This window comes from Lytechinus variegatus, chromosome 1, assembly GCF_018143015.1.
Source record: "Lytechinus variegatus isolate NC3 chromosome 1, Lvar_3.0, whole genome shotgun sequence".
Taxonomy (NCBI): Eukaryota; Metazoa; Echinodermata; class Echinoidea; order Temnopleuroida; family Toxopneustidae; genus Lytechinus; species Lytechinus variegatus.
In genome coordinates, this window is record NC_054740.1 from 88,229,578 (window position 1) to 88,240,623 (window position 11,046).

Sequence of the window (11,046 nt, forward strand, 5' to 3'; positions counted from 1 at the left end):
GTAGTTGCCATTATGGCAAAGTTACAACAATTGCAAGTCCTTTATGAAACGGACCCCAGATCAGATTTTACTTTATTTGTTTATTGCCAAATTTTGTTCCCACATTATCTCAAAATCGGGCTTGTCAAATTTCTTGATTTTCATGTCATGTATGGATATTATTATGGAATCGCAAAACTACTTTTCAAGGTCATCAAATCATGATGACGTCATGTAGGCGCCATTTTGTAAAATAAAATTATTGATCATATCATCGCAACATCAAAATTTATCCATATTTGCATCATATCAAGTTCAGATGACAGGTCATCAGGACATGTCAACAGAGGTCGTGCAAAGGTCACGATGCGCACGTACGCGCGCGTCAAAATTTTAAAATTCCTCAAATCAATCGTGGTCAAATTTGGGTACGTTTCAGGGGCGGTATTCTGAAAGCTCAATTAGCGGTCAATTAGCGCTCAATTAGCATTTTGGTATTCTGAAAAGTCACTTAAGTGCCCCTTTCCTTATTTGGCAGGGTTGCGTTGCGCGCACTTGCAATACTACGCGTTATGACCGCGCGAAGACTTAATTGAGTAGTTACGAGACTTTTGGTATTCTGAAAAGTCTCATAGCGCTCAATTAGCGGACTTTCCAGTGGGGAAAGATAATGGTGATAAGAGGTCCGTTAAGTCTCACCATATCTTGCTAAATGTTGCTTTCATTTCGTATAAATATCATCAAATCGGTTTAATACTAGGAGGAAGGAAGAGAATAAAGGAGAGAGCTAAAAAGGAATAGAATAAAGGGGGAAAAGGTGGTGTATAGAAACAAGTAAAATCCTTATCCTAGTGACTATATTTGGTAATAAATAAATTAGAAAAGGGGGAAAAGGGAGACAGAAATATTTGTGTACTTATAGGGAAAACATGACTATTATTTTTCTATATTTTCTTTTATTATTAGCATCATAAACTATTTTGTTTTTGCAAACTTTTTTTTGACAATAATGAAATTGCCAAATCACGGCAGATGCAGCAATGTGCAGGAGTGAATTAAACCTTGTTTCTGACAATGAAAAAATAAGCATAGACCCCTTTAGTATTTAAACGAATATAGAATAAAATACAAAAGAAAAAAATAGTGAAGTGATGCCATCGTTTTCTCCACCTATAAAAACCTATGTCATAACGTTTGTACATCAAATTTCAATAAAATTTCGGCTTTTTTAAAATCATGCTTGTTTGATTTTTAAAATATGTTTATTCAAATTTTGTTGGAGAAGATTTCTCATATAAATGAAAAGTATGTAGTTTTTAGAATATATAGGAATTAAGTTAAAGAAGACCAACCTCCCCCCCCCCCCCTATCATGGCCCCGAGATAGAGGCAAATAAAATATTGTAAAAAAAAGAAGAAAAAGAAAGAAAGCTACAAATTGATTCAATGGATAGGGGGTTGTGAAAATCAGAACGCGTTCGAAAAAAAGAGAAAAGCACAAAGGTACAATAAATGAGAGAGAAAGGGAAAAGACAACAGTTAATTTCAACAACCCAACGAACCTCTAATCTCCGATGAAAATGTGCTTAAGCATTATTTTTCAGCAAAAATTCTTTGTATCAAGATCGTGGTGCAGTGCACCTGCAGAAGCCGGGCGCTGCGCTGCAAGGCAGCAAAGTGAAGACACACTGCGCGCTAGGAGAAAAATTTACGTTGTAAGAGCGCATTTGATTGGTTAATTCGGCTCAGTAGGGGAGTGGCTTAAAAGGACTTAATTGAGCGCTAATAGAGTTTTCAGAATACGAATTTGGAGGTACATTAGCGCTCTATTAAATGGGTAACTTAAAAGGATATTTAAGTGGAAACTTACGAGACTTTTCAGAATACGGCCCCAGGTCCCTATGCAAGTCCTTTATGAAACGGGCCCCTGATGATAATTTCTGGAGTAAGATTGCTTAAAGTTGGTTATCAGCAATTACACTGCTTCTCTATAATTAGGCCTATTTTACATAACCAAAATGGAGGAATTTCCTCACTTTTTTCTTTCTAATGATATATATAGTCATCAATTCATGTCATGTCATGTTATCAATTCTTTATATGCAACGGAGGAGGCGCTAACTCTATGGATGATGCTTATTATGATGGCCACACTTGGCTCGCGCCCGCTTAACGAGATTGCGCACAGCTTTGACGCTATACTATGAAAAGTATGTAGTTTTTAGAATAAGTAGGAATTAAGTTAAAGAAGACCCTCCCCCCCCCCCCTATCATGGCCCCGAGACAGAGGCAAATAAAAAATTGTAAAAAAAAGAAAAAGAAAGAAAGCTACAAATGGATTCAATAGATAGGGGGTTGTGAAAATCAGAACGCGTTCGAAAAAAAGAGAAAAGCACAAAGGTACAATAAATGAGAGAGAAAGGGAAAAGACAACAGTTAATTTCAACAACACAACGAACCTCTAATCTCCGATGCAAATGTGCTTAAGCATTATTTTTCAGCAAAAATTCTTTGTATCAAGATCGTGGTGCAGTGCACCTGCAGCAGCCGGGCGCTGCGCTGCAAGGCAGCAAAGTGAAGAGACACTGCGCGCTAGGAGAAAAATTTACGTTGTAAGAGCGCATTTGATTGGTTAATTCGGCTCAGTAGGGGAGTGGCCTAAAGGGACTTAATTGAGCGCTAATAGAGTTTTCAGAATACGAATTTGGAGGTACATTAGCGCTCCATTAAATGGGTAACTTAAAAGGATATTTAAGTGGAAACTTACGAGACTTTTCAGAATACGGCCCCAGGCCATTTTGAGCATGTCAAAAATTTGCGCGCGCACAGGTATGCGTGCGCGTTCTTGCTCCTACCATCGGTATGCATCTTCGAGTCGTCATTTATTTTGTGTCTGTCCATTGTCCATTATCTTCTGATCAATTTGATACCTCATTCAGCCTCTTACAATTTTGGAAAGCTAATTTCGGTAAATTGTCTCAAATTTTTGAGGAGTTTTTAAGGCATTTTACGTGCTCCAAACTTCATTTCATATTTACCCTATTGCATTATCACCAACATAACTATAACCATCACGTTTATCATCACCAAATTAAAGAGCGAGTATTTAGCAATGGTCAAAATTTACTCCCATGATGTATATGATCAAGATTGTCTAATAATTCATTTCATACATTAGCCGACACTTAATGAAATTTCATGACAGACCACCTAATTCGTCCTCATGACGAATTAAAATCTAGTTAATAACTTGGTGTTGTATAGTATCCAGGGCGAATAGAAAAAATGACATAATTTCAGAAGATTTTTTCTGTAACAAGAAAGAGCAACTCATCCGAGATACTTTTATCGTTTTACAGTTATAGGTCTACCCTGAATTGTACATGTTGTATGGCCTGATATAGAAGTCATGTTGGTGTAGGACTCCTGACTAGACACATGAAATTCTGGGGTTCGATCCCCACTGCGCCATCGAACAAGGCATTTGATAAAGATACTGATATCTTTCCAAGTTTTGGTAAAATGGGTGCCGTGAAAGGAAACTGTTTGATCAGACAAGGTGAACCAACTTGAGGTATAGGTATCCATTAAAACCTCAGGGGTTCCTGTTTCATACTCTACTGTAGTATAATAATTCATGTTTGGTTTGTCTACTTACACGCAGTATTTATAGACTCCGAATCTTCAGGATTATCCAATGATTTCAGTAAAGACCTTTATGCAAGAATGTCTGATATCTGATGAGATTTTTTCTCAAAGTAAGCCAATTTACAAATAAATCATGAAAATATGAAGATAAAGATCATTGCAGACCGAGTAACTGACCTCAAAAGTGCCAGAGGATTGATTGACATAGAGACAAACAATATGTGAAATGAAATCAAAACACTGAGGCCCAATATTGATTTAAAAACAACAACAGATAAATAGAATAACTTCAACTGAACTCCCTCATGAGAAGATAATTATACATGAATTTGAATTATTACCAAGCAAGACATGTAAGAATACGATGTTGTTTACTCAAGGTGGCTTCCATGATACCCCAATGTAAGAACGATTTATTCAATTAATTGTTCAAGAAGAAAATAAATGTATTATACACTACTCAAGAAACATATCTCTTTCATAGTTTATAGATTATATGCCAAAATATGGAATTTTCTGTTTAATTTAAATTATCTGTGGAAATTTAGAAACTCGAGGTCATCACAAGAATGACTTAACTGTGAACTAGCTTATTATGGCAGATTTAATTAATCCAAAGTAAGTTCTCAAAGAGATACTTGTGAAATTACTTGGCGAGGAGGTCAGCGGATGCACCACGCTGCTGTTGTTGTTATGGGGTTAAATGTGAGTCAAAGTAAGTATACGTAAATAACTGCCCCTGGAATTGACTACGTTCACAACATGTAGGCCTATAATGCTCATGGAAATGAACTCCACAGGTGGTAGAAATCCAATCTAAAATCCCAAACTATTGTTTGTTACATATACTTGTAAAAATGATTTTTTTTTAATCCATCACATATTACGTAAAGTGCCTGGTCACACCGCCCGAGCGTTGTTGGAGCGGTCGTGGAGCGGTAGGGAGAGAGGATGGAATTTCGCTCACAAAATTAGGGGGGGGGGGAATCGAAAACAAAAATGAAAAAAAACCAAACAACCGAAATCGAAAATGGTGAACGGTAGCGAGCGGTGATTGTTTTTTCTCTCCGCTCCACGACCGCTCCAACAACGCTCGGGCGGTGTGACCATGCCTTAACACCTTTGTTTGGTAGTAACTACAAATTCATGTCTTGTTTCATAAATTCATCCTAAGAAGATGCACCTTGCTTTTTGTTCGCCAAGCCTAAACATGGCAAGAGAAAGGATTGTTATTATACAAAACTGGTTTTCAAGGTTATATACAGGGCTAGACCAAAGAGGTTCTATCTCGAAACTACCTCTATTCAATGTCGTGTTATAAGCGCATGACCTGAGAATTTGAATGGTATTCTGAGCCATTAATTGTGATATGCGTATTAGACGACAGAGAAACTTATCTGCGGTGATAAACCTTGTATTTTAAGGAAGTTTAATTGTCTTCTCTCAAATCAAAACACACATTCACATTCCATAAGCAAGTTGTACAAACCTGATTAAACCTGATTATGAATTATACAATAAATCCATAACCAATATAATTATACAAATTATACATTAAACTTCAAAGATACTAGAAATTAATACTATGCGTTTCAGCAATTACAGAATGAAATATTAACAAGATGTATGAAATGATAAGAGAGAGAAAAACAAGGTTTTTTATGTTTAGAGATCGATATAGTTTAGAAGATGCCAGGTAAAACTTGTCCTATCTCACAAATCATTCATATTTTAATTATCTCGATTCCCGGGTCTCGATTGCAGCATATACTCCCATTGTTTTTGAAAGGTAATCATAATACGAATTGTTATTGTTGTTTTAGGGGTTTGTTTTTCAACATTCATTATCACATTCATTCAGGACCGAAAAAAGTCCTATCTATCCTATCACATTCTATTTCCATTCTTTGAAAACTAACAAGAAAATCGCGGTAGAGCCTTGTTTTACGACAGACAAACCTTATCATGGAAAATTACAGTATCATCTGATCATAGCATCATTCCAGATACTCTCAGCTCTATTGCGGGTTAAAGTGACTCAGATTCTGAATCCATTTGACTGAAAATGATCTGGCCTCAACTTAAAAAACTCCACGAGTCACTTTGACTCGAAACAGAGTTTTGATGTCCAGCTGGAGCCATTCCGAGGCAAATTTTACTCCTCAGAAATAAGAGTGTATCGGCAAGAAAAGAACAACAAGCCATGATTATAATGACGGCGATAGGTCAATAATCATAATAATTGTTTTAAAGAGTAAAACATAGTATTCTATAATCATAATGATAATTATTATAACATCTAAAAAGAGATTAACATGCTTAAAGGTCAAGTCCACCTCAGAAAAATGTTGATTTGAATCTATAGAGAAAAATCAGTCAAGCACAGTGCTGAAAAATTCATCTAAATCGGATGTAAAATAAGAACGTTATGACATTTCAGAGTTTCGCTTATTTTTAACAAAATAGTTATATGAACGGGCTTATGTCGAATGGGTGGGTGCTGTCGCGTTAGGGTGCGTCAACGCGAACGCGAAGATTCGTCCAAAGCCCCCCCCCCCCGGTTTGGCCGAAAGGGTGCGTTGGGAGCGCCACGTCGCGTCGCGTTCACTGGAACGCGCCCTTTCGTCCACAGCCCCCCCCCCGGTTTGGACGAAAGGGTGTTTAATAATAATGAATAAATAAATACAAATATTTCTAAGAAAGCTGAATATAAGGTATTTTGTCAAACATTGCCAATTTGCACGTAAAATAGTGGATTTTCAATCATTTAATGCATTGACATTTTTAGGAAAAGAAAGAAAAGTTCAACTAAGAATAATGATGATAATAATAATAATGATAATAATAATAATAATAATAATAATAATGATAATAATGATAATAATAATAATAATGATAATAATAATACTAATACTAATAATAATAATAATGATAATAATAATAATAATAATAATAATAATGATAATAATAATAATAATAATGATAATAAATCAGATACCCACCCTTGCAATAAGCCACTTGGCGCCAATTTTTTACTCCAAATTCATTTCCATAAATTCACTCTTTGGGGTGAAAATTATTATTATTATCATTATTATAAGTATTATTATTATTATTGTTATTATTTTTATTATTATAAGTATTATTATTATTATCATTATACAAACAACACGCACATATTATTATTATTATTATTATACACACAACACGCACACATATATACACAACAGATACATCTCACAAAATATACTGAGGCAGGGTCTCAAGTGTAAAGTATAGTAAGGTAGGGTCTGAAGAGTTAAACGTTGTGAATGCTGACCCGACATCAATTTTGGCCTTTCCCTTCCAGGACACATCTGCCGTAAGTTTTATAATTTGGGGGACACCAAATATCTCCAGGTATACGAATGTTTTCCTTTGTAATAAATACACACCTGCAAAGTATAAAATTGAAGGCAAGTTACTTTTTTTTATTTGAAAGAACCTTGAAATCAGTCATAATTTTTACATGTATCAATATTACACCATAAAACATTTCCACCGAAAAATCCTCATGGAGCATGCCGTCATTGTTTTTTTACCTTTTAAAAAGAATGTTTGTGCCATATGATGATTTATGTTCCTATGCAAATTTCACATATCACTCGTCTTTTTTGTTTGTTAAGCTTTCTTATAAATATTTGTATTTATTTATTCATTATTATTAAACACACCCTTTCGTCCAAACCGTGGGGGGGGGGGGGGCTTTGGACGAAAGGGCGCGTTCCAGTGAACGCGACACGACGTGGCGCTCCCAACGCACCCTTTCGGGCAAACGGGGGGGGGGGGGGGCTTTGGACGAATCTTCGCGTGCGCGTTGACGCACCCTAACGCGACAGCACCCACCCTTTCGAAATAAGCCATATGAACGAGCCAGTTACATCCAAATGAGAGAGTCGATGATGTCATCCACTCACTATTTCTTTTCTTTTTTATGTTTGAATTATACAATGTTTCAATTTTTACGAATTAATTTTTGACGATTAGGACCTCCTTGCCTGAAGCACAAAATGATAAAAAATAATAGAATTCCACGTGTTCAGGGAGGAATGAAACTTCATTTCACATGACTATTACGAGAAAATGATAATATTTCATATTTCATATAATAAAATACAAAAGAGATAGTGAGTGAGTGATGTCATCAGTTCCTCATTTGCATACAGACCAAGATATTGTTACATAAAAGAAGAATTGTAAGAGCAATTACATTCATTTATTTAGTTAATATTTCCTCTTTAAGGATAGCCAAGAATGATAAAGAACATTCGAGAACGTGTTTGTAAAAGCATTTGTTTTGCAGGCCTCTTGCCTATTTAAAGGCCAAGGAGTTTTATTTTTTGAATAGGGAAAAGCAAACAATAGATTCCTCAGGCAGTGGAAGAGAACAATAGGACTCCAGTGGTAGTGCACAATAGAATTAGCTATGTTGTTGATTTCACTGAGGTCATTCAAGAATGTTTTAGAAATGTGGACTGCTCCTGAAAGGATAATGTTTTTTACAGACAATACTAGAACCTTCCATGATAGTGAATACTAGAATGATCTAGAATAGTTGAAATTAGTATATAAAGCTGGCAGATTCTTCAAGGACATCATCATATCATACCAGATCACTTCACCAGATCAGATCAGAGCTAAGAGTTTCATGCCAGACTTTATTTCCACCTGGAATATTTATCTTCTGTGGAATTATTTGAACATCTATGAACTGTTTGCAGTTATTTTGAGAGAGGAATTCTCAGTTCTCATCGAGATCATCAACCTGTTTTAAGGAACACTTTTCAACTCATGGATTACTGAAATTGACTGTTAATCGTCATCAACATCGTCTTCACGGACATTTCAACTCATTACAGTGACTCTTCATCGTGCTTCAACATCAGTTTCATCGTCGCCATCATTGTGGACTTTTATCTGGATACTATCATTTGGATTATTAATCGGATATATTGCACATCTGTCACCTCGAGAGACGTAAGATAGATATTTATTTATGTTTTCTTAGTTTTTGAGTGTTATATTTCCTGTAATAAAAGAAAAGGAAATTCAATTTCAAATTATTTTATTGTTATTTGTTACAGTATCGTAACAATATGCATATAACTTTTTGTGAAATGAAGTGAAACTTGCCATAACTTTCTTATTTTGCATCCAATTTTGATGAAATTTTCAGTGTTATGCTTGTTGAATTTTCTCTCTTTATTCAAATCATTTTTTTTGGGGGGGGTAGACTTTTCCTTTAATGCTGATGTTTATACAGGCGCGTAGCCAGGGGCGGTCGCCACCCCCAAACGCCCCCAAAAAGAAAAGGAAAAAAAGAGGAAAAGGAGAAAAAGAAAAAGCGAAAGGAGAAAGGGAAGAAAGATATAGTTTCGTTGTTTTTTCTTCTTTGTCAAAGGCATAAAAAACCGAAACGAAAAGTTTATTTTCTCTCTTCCTACAAAGTTTTGCTTCCGCGCGGGAAAAATATCAAAATCGCCTACACGTTTTTTTTCTTCGTTTACCCTCCCTGGCTGTGACAGTCGTATATTCTTGCCAAAAATTATACATGGGTGTAAGGAGTACGTGTACTATGGAAATTATGATTTTTTTATCGCATTGACACAAAATGTCGGCTCTTCTGTTCGGAGCGGGTAAACTTTACTGTCACTTCCCAATTCCCCCAATTTATATTTCTTTCCGGCGCTTTTAAGCGAGTATTAAATTCGTGCGGTGCTATATGCAAAAGTATGTACGATATGAAACTTCATTCCATTTCGTTGCACATCAATATCCTGTCTTTTTGTTTTGTGCCATTGATTAAACTTTTTTAATATCACTGTAGTTTCTTAATCAAACAAAAGGAAGCACTTAATATGAACAAAATTACATTTTATTTCTTCCAAAATAAATCACAAAGGTTTCCGTGCTTCGCGAGCATGACAAAGGAAATTATGTTCCTCTTCTAGCTTGCATCATCCCTTTCTTATTTTGAGCTCGTTTTTCTTCTTGATCGAGTTATAGCCTATGAAATGTCAATATTATAACAGATTATAGTTTCAGAGAAATTTCTAAAATTTTCTTTTGAAATCATTTTTTTCATCATAGCAATTAAATTAAATTCAAGTTGATAAGGGTACTAGCGACGCAAGAGGCACCTTCTTTTGATTTGAATTTGATGATAAATATTAAAAAAATTCGCGCTCCGCGCGGTATGGAGGATCCTACTCCCCCTCCGACTCCCTGCACCTTTCCCCTAGGGAGCGCGCTTCACGCTCTCTGTAAGTGTTGTAAATATTACTGTAAGTTTTGCAAATATTACTGTCATTACTGGCACGCTTTGCGTGCACTTACCGCCCCCTACAAAATTAAATCCTGGATACGCGGTTAAGTAAAATTTGAAAAATAAATAAGAGGTGGCTTGAATTATTGATTTCCCTAAAATAGTCGAAATATTCATGATAATTGAATGATGTACGTCACCCTTGTCCGCAATTAACGCGACCCTTCAGAATACAGCAGAAATATATATGACCCATTACATCGAGTGTCACAGGAGCATCGTATCATCGTGTGCTAGTTTTATTTTGTCTCTTTATCGTCCATTCATTCTGAGATATCAATTATTTGAAATTGTGAAGCGTGAAACTCGAAGTCTGGAGTCAATAGTGATATTCAATGGAAGAGTGAACAATATACATGCCTGTTGCTTATTTACGTTACAAAATCCACTGCAATGAGTAAATATTCGTTTCAGGATTGTTATAACTAGAAAAGTACGATAAGCGTGCGAAGTATATCATAATAAATGCACACGCATCTGAATGCTGAGTCGCAAGAAGGGTTGGAAAAGGTCAAGGGAGTTTTGAAAAAGATAATGGTGATTTTGCTTGAACGAATATTCTGTTATCTTGATTTTCTGGTGTCCTGGTCAAGCAATTTAACAATGAAAATAAATACTTTTAAAATTTTAATTCGCAGTATACATGGCAAAGGCGTCCAAATTTAGCACATCTGCAATTTTGCAAAAAAAATGTACTTTAACAAATGTTATGATATAATTTAGACACTATATGAGCTAGAAGAAAATTGTCCTTTTGAAATGAAATTTTAATCATGTGATAAATTTTCACATTATATTCAGCAAATAGCAGTATCTTCTTTCACTGTTTTCCATTCATTTCATTCCGTTGCCTCCTTTATTTTTATTTTTTTGCTGTTGAACCAAGCCCACCCCACTCCCGTTATAGTGCTTTAACGTAAAGCCTCATGCAGGAAGGAACTCATGGGCGGAAATCCCAGGGGGACAGGGGGGCTTGTCCCCCTACTCAAAATAGTAGGGGGGACACAATATCAAATGTCCCCCTACTATGTGTGGTCTCATATGATGGTAAATACA